We start from the raw sequence: 9,973 nt of genomic DNA, 5'->3' as shown, positions 1-9,973 counted from the left end.
TGGGGTGCCCGATGCCGTTCATAGATGAGCTGAATACTGTTGGTAGAATGAACCTCCATACTGCATTTGATCTCCAATGGGGCTCTTCCAATAAAATAAAGTGCTGCAGAGAAAGTGGCAATCATTGTATTACATCTGATGGCCCTCTACCACCCGTCAGAAGAGTTTGTGAAGTCAGCTCTGATATATGGTAACGGGCATTTAGGAAAAGCTAGGTAGTAATGCTGTTTTCCTATTTATGGACGATCTAGTCCAGGCAAGTAACACGTATGAAAAACAGCTAGTGAACATTAAGTTGATACTAAGAACATTGGATGAAGCGGAACTAACGAAATTACACGTTTCTCAAGGAAAGTGTTGACTTTCTTGGGCATTGGGTCAAACCTGGTACGAAAAGAGTGAAAGTAATTAGCTAATGCCCATGGCTGTTTGAAGTGTTTATGGGACTAGCTGGACTAGACTCATTTCCCACGGTGCGTCAGGGAATTCACAGAGCTGGTTAGTGCGTTGTTAAAGAAGTCAGCGAAATTCGAGTGGTCCGTACGATGCGAGGCGGCGTTCGAATTGCTAAAGCAAGTCCGACTGACCCACTCAGTGTTAGTAAAGTTTGAGAAAGGCAGGCCGACCAAGCATTGCACTGATGCAACTAGTCTCGGATTAAGAGGACTATTAATGCAGCTCTTTAGGAGCGAATGGCGCTTGGTACTCGTTACAAGTTGTCGGTGTCAGAGACCAACTACGATTTGTCCAAGCTGAAGCAGTCAGCTGCTGCATGAGCAATGCAACACTCTTTGCCATGCCGGCTGTTCTCGTTAGTGACTGATGTGCGGTGTAGACCTGAGGCCTATTATGCCTATGGGACAGGTTACCCGATATTAGGATCAGATAGCTGAATTTCAATCCAGGATCGAGCGCAAGCCAGGTGCAGCAATGGAACATGCAAACCCATTGAACCGTAGCCCAGTAGGGCCTGCAGGCGAAAGACAGCAAATTCAACAGCGACAACGGACGAGTAAAGCGCGCCATATCCTTAACGTTCGAAGGTCAAAGGACAATGATTCAAAACAACGACGGTTTGATAGTACAGAAAGCGAACGCGCTCAAGAAGGATGACGTTGAAAGGACTCCAAAGGCACGTAGTTTTCTTGTAAGGGTTTCATGCTGTTTTCTAGAAGACAAAAAGGGGAAGCGGGAAGAGCACCGAATCGAGAGATTTATATCGAAGAGATGAGAATGTGTGTGTGCTGGGCCGCAAACAGGCAGGACATTATACCAACACAGTGGCCATTATCCATGAATGTTACCGTTTTTTTAAAATGAAGTCGCATGTGCAAAAGCATCTTTGCGCTGTCTGTCTCGTAGGGATAACATGTGAGAAGACACCCGGGACACTCTGACCCAAATACGGCACCAAACGGTCGTTTTAAAGGATATACGCCGATTACGTCACACCGCTAGCAAAATCGAACTGATATCTGCTGGGACGGGGACATCAGGTCAACGTCAACGATGTAAGCAGTATGATTTCCGCAACGTTTTTGAGATTCGGTGCATCGGTCGTGCCGGTTACAGATCGCAGTATGGCGTTCACTCAAAAATGTCGGAATCGTAAAGAATTGTGTACGACTTTCAGAGATCTTAAGAACTAAAGGCTTTAACTGTCAGTGGTGAGTTTGCAAATCAACCAACGGTCGACGAATAGTATAGCAAAATCGCCAATTCGAAGCCCTACATGGCTATCCGCCCAGGCGAGAGTAGTTATCGATGTAGAACTAGGACTGGTATGAAATCTAACGGAGGACATAGGAGCTAGGGTTTGAAACACAATCACCATGATGCGAGAGAGATACAAGCAACACTATGAGAAGAAGAGGAGATCTTACCTGATACAATGCGATGTCGAAGATGTAGTCGTGGTGCGCAAGTCTTCAGTGCTGACCGGCAGACCCAGAAGCTCTGACGAAAGTTCAAAGAGCCAGTGGTGGTTATAGAAGAGTTGCCCGATGAAATGCATCGAACTTGTAGAAGATGACGATGAAGACGATGGCCCAAAGCAGTGGGGGCAAAGTCAAGAAGGACAGCTAATACGTGCGAGTACGGGCGCGCCACCAAATTAGAACCGGCCACAAATTCAAAACATAGGATGATCTGTTGCGGAAGGATATAGATGGCATATGCAAGGATGAAATAGAGACTTAGTTACACAAAGCAGCGGTAGAGAAAGTAGAAAAGCGATCTGTGGGGCATCACGGATAACGGTCGTATGGCGAAATGTTAGAAGTTTGTGGTACATAAAAATATTGTGGTATGTAAAAACAGTAGCTATGTGATGTGTCGGCGTGGGAGGACATTAGTAGCGCCCTCTAACGGTATAGAGAAGTGGAGAGTCAGTCCTTTTTTGATCTTTTTTTCTGCATATTTCTCGCACTAAGTAGCAGCAATTGATATCACAAATATCATGCCCTAAATAGAAAAGAGTCTTAGACGTTGATAAATTCATTCAAAACATAAATAGAATTTTGAGGAGTTCAGCCTGCTGTTGCCCCATGGCCGATCATTTCTGGTCCATATTCTGAAATCGATATTCGTGAACATCATAATCGAGTAATACATCACGAAAATCTCCTGCACGAAGGCTTGAGACTGTGAGCTAACTTAAACATAACGCGAGTTCTTTTCGCAACGAAGTAGCATTGTTCTCTCTCCACTCATTTGTTTTTTATTTTGAGACCACCAGCCTCTAATACACCTCGGGCTAAAAAGCTTAACTATGCCGTGACTCATTTGTGAGCATCAGTTTGCCGAAAGTGTTCGTTTCAATTGATTGCATTACCAGTGGGCGAACGGTTGCACCCACAGGATGTTTGATCATGTATAACTAACACAGCGTAAAGCATAATATAGTGAGAACTAAAATAGTCTCTGTTGTGCGGAATGAGATTCCGCGCAGGGTACAAAAAGGAGATTTCCTCATTATATGTATTTCAGCATTAGCTGCTTCAGTGGTCTGCTAGAAAATCTGCCCTCAATGTTTTTATCACTTTCATCAAAATCAGATCAGGCCCGTGAGAAGGATCATCTCTGTAGGTATTGTCCGATGTCAGTGGTATTTAACGTGTTCGCGTCCGACACTGACCCACCAGATTTTAAACTCACTATTAAGCTGAATAGCATTACGGTCTACTTTAGATCGGCTGGACTGATCTAGAACCGCTGCATTGATTTAGATGGAAAATCTGTTTTAATCGAGTTTGTCTTTGCTGGGATTGTAAGGTATCAGGACAACTTACCATAGCATCATATCCATATCAAACTTGAAAGAGAGCTATACGCCACCGTTCGGTGAGGGAATTACCGACATCGAAGACATGTATGTATACGCTACAACAAAACGATTACAAATTTTCATATCTAATCCCATTGACAGGCTAAATATATAAAGATAGATAAATAAATATCATAATATATATACTAGATATGGGCTAAGTCACTAAGCTATACTTTGTGGTAACCTGCGCTAGCAATTGCGCGGCCAAATTTTCTAGACGCCCAGGTCAAGGCGGGACGTATCGGAACTGAGTCAGTAGAGAAGTGGCACCTAGCGAAAATGGGGCCCATGTTTTGGTCCGATATATTTAAACGCTGTTTAGTTATTCAGCATTGGCTCAGAATGATACGTTAGGTATAGTTTTCGTAAACGGGCCGTCAGGTCATACCAAGAAAAAGGAAGCTTAACCAACAAATCAGTTCTGTTAATTGTTTTATTGAACCTATTGCTGTCTATCGTAAAAGTAAACAACCACCATTACTAAAAGTAAACGTTAGGAAACTTGTTCAGATCGCTCGGGAAATCTCATCAGATCAAGGCTTTCGGAACATGAATTTACGCCATGGCAGCGTAGCGCTTTACACCTGCTCACTTATTTGCTTGGTGTTAAGGTAACTAGTGTTTGAACTTTTTGACAATCCATTCTATAGATTTCCTTATGCTTTTCGAAAGATCCACCTCTCGATATTCTGCTATGAACTTGGAGCGAAACAAGCCAAGTTACTCGACTTGAGTATTTTCATCAAAAGCAGCGTGTATCTATGAGCTCAGGTTTGAATTTCAGCTTCGTCGGACAGCATCGTTCATTCATTTTAAGGCTGAAAAAAAAACAGCTAACTACAAAATCCGCTTCTTTCGGATTTTTGAAATCGAAAATAACAAGCTTGTACACATGAAATTAAAGAACGACAGGTTTATATTTGAGTTTGATTGTTGCTACACCGAGATCATAAGCGCATTGACCCAGACTAGGCTTGTACTAGTGGATATACCAGTAAGTAAAAAAGGCAATTAGGTGATCTCGCACCTAGGTCCGGCGACGACGCTCAAATATACCCGAGCTAATTACCACAAAGCTTGCAGCTGTCAGTATTACGTATTATTATTTACGTTACGAGAAGATCGAAATTAATCCAAGGGATTCCCACAACAAATAGAGGGTCGAGGACGCCGGTAAGTCCACGCTCCGTGATAATAAGGTATTTTATAATTTGGAATAATCTAAATAATAAGCGGATCAACATCGTTTGTATAGTATAAAAAAAAATGCATAGTATCTATATGTATATGGTACATAGAAGTATCAAGTTTAGCTGGCTATTCCGACTATTAAATCAGCTTGAGTATGTCGAGCAAGGTCCGAAACTGACGGGAGGGAGGTCGAGATTTAAAATTGATCAATATTTAGAAATATTGCTTTAGATATAAAGTAATTAAGATGACATACGCAAGACGTTTTTTTTTTTTTTTTTTTTTAAATAATATTTATTAGCGTCGAACAGGGTAACATTTGAACAGCGACCTTTATTTCTGTTTTTTTAACGGTAACCGCATAGACCCATATAGTAAGACGTGTACCATACTTTTAGCAACAAGGCACAGTGATAGAAGCGACAACGAGTCGTCAACAAATTACGAAGTTTCATTCGATAGTGAGCATGTTTTCACCGATCCCGCCTTGTCGATGGTCAGACCCCTATATACTATCGACGTAAGTAAACTATGACTTGTGGAAAATAAGTAATTTTGAATGAAAAGCAAGTATATTTTTTTACGTGCTTGGACTCGTATGAGATTTATCTCTCATTGAAAGCGACTCAAATAAGTCTTCGTCTAACTTTACAAGTCGTATGGTGTGCACCCTTCAAATCGCAGAGAACATTTTGAATAGTCTTTTAATCTATATTCTCATCTCCGTACACATAGCAGCTACCCTGAGTCGTTTCGGTCATTTTCCCCCTTCGGCAAATGGCGACTCGTAAGTGCTGAAGAGGCTGTATTTGATACTGAAGGTGTCTTCGGTTGCAGGCCAAAGGCAGAAATATCGTTTGGTGGTCAAACTTCTTCGTGTCTATAACGCTTTCAGCAACAGAACTAGTCGTCTTATCGTAGCGATTAGAAAACGAACGGTGCTGATTTAAAGAACTTATTTGGCCGCATAGATATGCTTTGAAAAATTGTTTACTCGGGTTATATTCGAATATCCTTAACAAAACTACAATGATAACTACTATGTAGCCAGTAGAAGCTCAAGTCAGGGAACGAAATCTGAAAGGCCAGCTTACAATTATTTTCATCTAAGAACAAGCAGAGTTTCTCAGCTGGCACAGTTCAAACGCTATGGGACTAATGAATTTATTAATTTTATTGCGTTTCCCGTCACGTCATAATGCCCTCGAATATAAAGAACCAAACGAATCTTGCTAGAGTAGTTTCAAAGAATTGAAATAATTAGATATGGGCTAATAATTATAATGAGTTTCTCCAGAGTTCGGAATTAAATAGAAGTATGTCGAGTGTTACGTCGGATATTGCCGTTAGATATTGCTTCAGGCGGCTCGGTCTTAGCACAAGACGAAGTGTATCCAAGTTTCGTTTCGGGCATAGGCTACCTGATGTGTTTTCAGTCTTAATAGAAAAGCACGTTGCCAGCCGAAAAAGTATGGTATTGCTCTTCGGACATCGAGCGATAGCAGTACTTGCTAGGGAGGCTTTCCACTCCTGCCCAAAAATGAAACAGTAAACGCAGCTCACTATTACGAGCTTCTCAAAAGACCCATGAACTGTCAGAGTGGCAATCGAAAGTGCCTAGTCTGCTTACTTAACGATAATGCCGGATCCCAATTACTTCTTGCGTTGGGCTTTAGAGCGCCAATTCTCTTGACCTAAGCCCATATGATTACGGAGCTTTCCGTGCCGCAAAGAAGACAACAAGTCGTGGGCAAGAAGTAGGGAAATTACATATGGGAAAACGGATGGCAGGTGCTATCAAAGCTACAGAAAGCTATCAAAGCGCAGGGGAAGGTTTGTCAAGAATTAACGAAGATACATCTTACACACGTTAAGAATCATCGTTCTTGCACAGCGAATTCAGTTAAGAGTCCATTGTAACAGCTTAATAGTGTTTTCGATATTTCCCGACACTCCTTTCCGTATTCGAGATATCTTTGCACTGTTTGAAACCTGTGAAAATTTTGGCACGCGATTCACGGTGAGCCGAAAATTCTGGGAGGTTTACGAATTCAAGTTCTGTCATAGAACTACGGCGGCAAAGGCAGTTCGTCGGGCAAATTTCCTATTCGGTTAAAGCTCGATAAGGCGACGCCCGAAAAAATTATGTTCAATTGAGCTGTGTTAAGTTTAATAGCGAAAAAAGTAATTTACGCCGAATTTTTACTCTAATATTCGCTTATACCTCCTCTGTAGCGAGAACATATCCCTTAGCAGGCCGAGGAAGGCCCGTTTCGGCCAGTAAAAGACTTCTCAGAAAACTTTTACCACACAGTATAAGTGAATTTCTCCTGTGGCTATATTTTCGTTGCCATCGAAACTAAGTAACATACGTACGTCATCTTTCAGGATATAGACTATTGTTATATATATTTCGACAATATACGTTAGACGACGGACGTAATTATAGATATATATAAGAATCGTACGAACTGTTTCCAGTGTTTTTTTTGCCGATTTGCCGTTTGCTGTGTTGACGATTCTCACCGTTCGCCCGAGGTTACTACGTCTTAGACTGGCAAAAGGGACAGGAAAGGGCACCAATGACTTCAAGCGGGCTTTTTCTTTGAATGAGCTTCGTTATATACACTTCATAGTTGGACGATTTACAAAAAAGACATTAATGCTACAAAGCCGCATTGCGCGTCGAACGCATAATTACTATTTGTTCATTGAAAACTATTTTAGCATAGACATTTTTCCCTCAGCCTATCCTTCAGAGTTATTGCAACCTAGACAGTCGTAATGTTTATTTTTATAAGTTCCTGTTTGATAGGCGCAAGTTGTGTAAAATAATTTTATAAAAAGGTGGATAATATTCATACTGATCCATTGTTTTACAAATACAGTTCCAAATACAGTTTAATAACTGTATTTCGAGCACTACTATTTATGCGGTATTGAGTTAAAGTTGAAAAGGTCCAGTAGAATCAAGGTGTATATAGCAGATAATATGCTAGTATCGCATTCGATTGGCGTCGCTTCTTAAGTGGAAGCAGTCCTGAGACTGAAAGCGGCAAACATTACTGCTTCACAGACCCTCCAAAATGCGGATCCTTTTCCATGAACTCGTGCCCCCTACGTCTTCGAAACATTTGAACCGCCTGTTTATTTACACTTTCGTCAACGTCTGACTTTAGTAAGCATTGTTCAACATATCTAAAGTGCCTATACGGCAGATTTTATTTTTCGCATAAAAAAACCTAATAACAAACTTCCTGCTCCGTGCGAGACAATCACAGAACGCCCAGTTTGTACAGTCACATAATCAGCGAACTCAAGACTGCTTACAATTGCTACATAATTTGATCTGTGGGTAGGAAAAGGCCTATTCTTTTCGTTAAGCAACACGTGGATCACGAGCGATCATTCGGTGACCGAAGAACTCGAATGACTTACTCATTCCTAAACTGAATAATACAAAGTAATCTTATGAAAATTCAATATATCTTTGTTTCAAAAACAACTGTATGTAATAACAAGAGGGTCAGAGAAACCGGCCTCGGTAAATTTGCTTTTTGAAGGTATGCGCCAGTAACTCTCGGTCAGTATGGTCGATATCCGATCGTCTTCAGGGTAGTCCATCTTTTCTCGAATCAATAATAATTAGTAATTTAGTAAGTATGATTATTGAGTGGGGTTGCGTGAGTCCTTCTTTCTTTTCATCAAAATCTTAGATATCAAGAACAGAACCCAGCTTCTCGCCACTTCTATGTGGTAAATTTTCCACTATACCGTTCCTTCAAAACTGCTACTCCGAAATACAATCTTAATTTTCGATTTTTTCACAGATATCTGGGCTATGGCAGTATTCGATCTGTATTTTCGTTCGCACGGTACCGAAATAGCTCAGGCTACTATACTGCTTTATGACCCAATATGCTAACCTAATTTGGCAAAACACAGAAAGATGAAGTATTCTATTTGGCCAAAAATCGCTTCATTGCCTTACAATGTAATTGCTCTAGCGTCGTTTTTTGCATACTGAAACATCTGAACTATTTACTGATAATATAGAGCGGCAACAAAAAATATCTATCACTTCTGCTACTGTCTACTGTTTATTTTGCAGACGCAAAGACTCCATTGCTGTTACTATCGTTATAGGGTGGAGTGTGCCATATTTCAAAACGGATCTTTTTCTCTGAATGATGATTCACGGTCTGACCGCGTTCTAGGACGCGTCAAGATGAGCACTTCAAGTATTTCTGACCAAAAATCCCGCTCAGACATAGGAAAAATTTGTCAATAACGTGTTTTATGGCTGCATATTTGTATTTGTTATTACTGCATATTACCACGTACTTGCATATGTCTATTCTTCACACAGCTGTAAAGTTAGTCCGCCTAACTTACAAATAATGGGTATATTACGGACACGTCCAACCGTGTAGGCTTCCAGGTAGAAGGGCTGAGAGCTGTTTACTAATAACTAACACACAACGAAGTTTTTTCGTGATTCATTTTATGGCACATAACGAGAGAGACCAACTGAAGGTAGCTTATAGTCGAAGCTTTTCCCTGACAAAACACAAGATTTTCATGAATGCAGGAAATGTTAAACAGATAAATATTTTTAAATGTTTAAAAATTAAATTATTTTCGCTGGTTGATCTTTACAAGCCACATACGACATACCAGAAGGAAAAGTATTGTAAAAAAAAAAAGCTCTTGAAAAGGCTTCTTTAGAGAAGCCTTTTCAAGAGCTTTTTTAATTAAAATCGAAATTATCATATGACAAATTTCCGCACATCTATTTTAAATAGGATATTAAATAATGACGAATTATACCCTTAACGAGCTAAGAGCTTTAAATAGTTTCACTCTAAGATTTTTGCCGCGGGCAAAATATGTGTTGTGCGCAAACGTTTTGAAAATATCGTTAATTAAGCTAAAACAAAAATGGTCTATTGCTGAAAACCTTAAAACTCAAGTTTCCAGCAACACTTACCAAAAAAGGTAAACATTGACAAATACTTATCTCCAAGAAAGTAAAAGGCCACTTTTGATCGACTGGACGGGAATGTACCTATATATATATATATATATATATATAGATTCCCAATGTTGCATTCAATACAGATTAGTAAATAGATAAAGTAAAACTTTAAAAAATATTCAATAGATTTATGTTTTGACACAACGTTGTTACAGCGTTTGCCCCAGTTAGTAAATCGAGTGAATTTAGATAAAAAATACACAGAATATTAATATATTAGCTTAAGTGAGTTGTTTCTATATGGATTAACAACATTCTAGTTCGATTACGAAGTAAACGAGGCTCATCGAGGGCAAATCAGCCTTCAAATTAGTGACGTGAAGAATGTCAATCCACAGCTTGCCACAGTAACAAAACGTCAATATAACAACTTGGTTGGTCGTTATATCTTGATAAAGATCAGGAAAATTTTAAAT

The sequence above is a fragment of the Varroa jacobsoni genome, unplaced genomic scaffold (genome assembly GCF_002532875.2).
Source record: "Varroa jacobsoni isolate VJ856 unplaced genomic scaffold, vjacob_1.0 scaffold_49, whole genome shotgun sequence".
Taxonomy (NCBI): Eukaryota; Metazoa; Arthropoda; class Arachnida; order Mesostigmata; family Varroidae; genus Varroa; species Varroa jacobsoni.
This window is presented reverse-complemented; position numbering follows the sequence as displayed.